The following is a 3,615-nucleotide window of genomic DNA, read 5'->3' as shown; positions in this document are numbered from 1 at the left end:
ACAGGAGTGGGGACAAGCCAGGGCCAGGCTGGGAGGCCAGGGATGAGAGCCCAGCTCCAGCAGAGGGGCTGTGAGTGATGAGATCTGACAGAGTTGGGCTTCCCTAAGGGAGGCTGAGCTCTGGGAAAGCCTTTCTACCCTGTGCTCAGCCCCAGGCAGAGTTTGGGGCCTGTCCTGTCCCTCCTTATGGCATCCTGGGGGCTGTTCCCAAGGACCAGGGGCTGTTCCCAATATCCTGGGGGCTGTTCCCAAGGACCATGGGCTGTTCCCAAGGACCAGGGGCTGTTCCCAATATCCTGGGGGCTGTTCCCAAGGACCATGGGCTGTTCTCAACATCCTGAGGGCTCTTCTCAACATCCTGGGCGCAGTTCCCAAGGACCACGAGCTGTTCCCAAGGACCAGGGGCTGTTCAAACATCCTGGGGGCTGTTCCCAAGGCTGTTCCCAACATCCTGAGGGCTCTTCTCGACATCCTGGGGACTGTTCCCAAGGTCCTGGGGGCTGTTCCCAAGGACCAGGGGCTATTCCAAACATCTTGGAGGTTGTTCCAAACATCCTTGGGGGCTGTTCCCAAGGACCAGAGGCTGTTCTCAACATCCTGGGGGTTGTTCCCAAAATCCTGGGGGCTGTTCCCAAGGTCCAGGGGTTGTTCCCAAGGACCAGGGGCTGTTCCCAACATCCTGGGGGCTGTTCCCAACATCCTGGGGGCTGTTCCCAAGGACCAGGTTCTCTTCCCAACATCCTGGGGGTTGTTCCCAACATCCTGGGGGCTCTTCCCAACATCCTGGGGGCTGTTCCCAAGGTCCAGGGGCTGTTCCCAAGGTCCGGGGGCTGTTCCCAAGGACCAGGCTGCCGACATGCTGCCCTCATCCCTCTCCGCCCTGCAGCTCTGTGGCTCCCCGAGGGCAGCCCACCGTGTGCCGGCGTTACGCAATTAGCACTGCCGGGAGCAGGACTAATGATGATCGCTAATGAGCACGGGCAGCACGGCTCGGTCAGCGCCTGTCCCGCTCGGGGCGTGTGCAGTCATGCAGCAGCTCTGAGTCACGGCACGGCTGCTAATGGTGCTGGGGAGGGCAGCCCTGCCGCCAGCCCTGGCCACGGGCACGTACAGAAGGGCACGGCTGTGCCACCCGCCCTCCATCCCTCGTGGGACAGCGCCTGGCACTGCTCAGCCTGCTTTGCTGCAAGGTGTGGTGCCAGGCAACGTGCCAGAGCCTGGAAAGCGGCACCTGTGGCTGCGAATCTTCCTGGAAAGGGCAGGATGCCCAGGAACCTTCCTGTCCCAGTGCAGTGGCTGTGCTGCAGGGTGGGGCTGGGACACAGAGCCCTTCCCATCTTCCTGGGGTCCCTTATTCCACCCACAGCCCCCTTGTCATGCTCACAAGCTGCTGACAGGCTGGAGACACCGCCTTGGCATTCCTGGAGCCACGGGGGGGCTCAGCAAGCCGTGGCCAGAGGCACACAGCGATTTACAGCTCCACGAGCTGCAGAGAGTGATACCTGCAACAAAAGGTACCACTGCAGTCCTGGTGTGTTGCACAGCCCTGGTTTGTTGTACAGCCCTGGTGTGCTGTACAATCCTGGTTTGTTGTACAATCCTGGTTTGTTGTACAGCCCTGGTTTGTTGTACAGCCCTGGTTTGTTGTACAGTCCTGGTGTGCTGTACAATCCTGGTTTGTTGTACAATCCTGGTTTGTTGTACAGCCCTGGTTTGTTGCACAGCCCTGGTTTGTTGTACAATCCTGGTGTGCTGTACAATCCTGGTGCGTTGCACAGCCCTGGTTTGCTGTACAGCCCTGGTTTGTTGTGCAGCCCTGGTTTGCTGTACAATCCTGGTTTGCTGTACAGCCCTGGTGTGTTGTACAGCCCTGGTGTGTTGTACAATCCCGGTTTTCCTGTGCTGGAGGCACATCTGGCTCAGGGCAGAGCAGCAGTGCAATCCCAGCCTGTGTCCAGAGGAAATTTGGGGAGGGGGGCAGGGGGCTGTGGGCTGAACAGAGAGGGGTACTGAGCAACGTGCTAATCAACCCCACGTGTGTTTATTTTGGGCGGATTAAGACCGAGATGTGCAGCGGGTTCTGCCCCTGTGCCAGGCTCGGGTTTGCCCCGGGCAGAAGCAGGCGCTGCCTCGGGGCTGTGCTGCCCAGCATCGGGAATGGAATGTGAGCAGCGAGCGGGTCCCGGGCTCTGTGTGATGCAGCAGAGCATCGCTTCCCGTGCTGAGGCCACGCGGGGAAGCGCAGAGGAGCATTTTACAAACACAGCCGAGGAGCATTGTTCAAACTGAGCCTCTGGACGCTCCGCAGCGGGTTCGGGGCCGGCTGGTAACGTACGGCAGGCGCGGCGGGTGGGTGGGAGCAGACTGGAACAGGCACTCGCTGCTGCAGGCTTCCCCCTGGAGGGGCACCGTGCTCCCGCTGCTCCGGAGGAGGCTGCAGCGGCCCTGGGCAGCGTGAGGGGCGCGGAGCTGGCTCAGGGGGGACAGGGAGCTCCCACCCACGGGGCAAATCCAGCCCCGAGGATGCCCTGCAGTGACAGTGGTGCCCTGGGGGACAATCACGCTCAGTGTCCCTCGGGGATCTTCACCTCCGAGACTGCCCCGGGGGAGCTGCGCTATCAGGGACACCCTGGGGACCTCCTTCCCCAGACCTGTGCTCAGGGACATTTACCCTCGGGGGTGTCCCAGGAGCTGAAATACCCCGGAGTAATCCTCCTCCGCAGGGGTACCGCAGCGACCCGCTCTGCAGGGGACACACGAGGGGACCCTGTCCCCAGGGATGCTCCGCCTGCCATGTCACGGCTCCCCAAAGACACTCCTTGCTGAAGACACCCGCGGGGCACCCCTCACCCCGGGGATGCTCTACCCACCGGGGATGCCCCATCCACCGGGGCAGGGTGGGCTGGTGCGGCTCCGGGCGGGCGGAGGGGTCGCTGTTGCCGCCAGCACGGCCGCCCCCCGCCTCCCCCCACACTCCCTCCGCCGCCTTTTGTTCGCCGCCCGCGCTCGTCCCCGCCCGGCGGCGGCGGGCGGAGCCGGGGCCGGGGCCGGGGCCGGGCCGGGGCCGCAGCCGCAGCCGGGGCCGAGCCCAGCGCAGCCCAGCGGGACATGGAGGCCGCGCCGGCAGCACAGCCGGGTCCCCCCGCGCCGCCGCCGCCGCCGCCGCACCCCGAGAGGAAGAAGAAGCCGCAGCGGGCGCCGTCGCCCGCCCGCCCCAAGGAGGTGCCGGGCTGGTCGCTGGCCAAGAGCCGGCGCGGCGGCGGCGGGGGACACCCGGGCGCGGCCCCGCGGCTGGCGGCGAGCGGCGCGCACCCGCACCCGCACCCGCGGCGCCCGGGCGGCAGCAAGGACGGGCGAGCCGACAAGCGGGGCCCGCCGGGGGCCCGGGCCGGCGGCAAGGGGCCGGCGGGGCGCGGCGCGGTGCGGCCCAAGGGCCGGCGGCACGGAGCCGACACGGCGGCCCCCGCGGCCAGGAGGAGCGGCTCGGGACCCCGCTCGGTGCCCGCCGCGCCCGGGCCGGGCTCGGGGCTGACCGACAGCAGCTCGGAGGTGTCGGACTGCAGCGCCTCGGAGGAGGCGAAGCTGCTGTCGCTGGAGCTGGGGCTGAGCGGCAGC

This window comes from Ammospiza caudacuta, chromosome 15 (assembly GCF_027887145.1).
Source record: "Ammospiza caudacuta isolate bAmmCau1 chromosome 15, bAmmCau1.pri, whole genome shotgun sequence".
NCBI classification, from domain to species: domain Eukaryota; kingdom Metazoa; phylum Chordata; class Aves; order Passeriformes; family Passerellidae; genus Ammospiza; species Ammospiza caudacuta.
Note: the sequence above shows the minus strand (reverse complement) of the source record.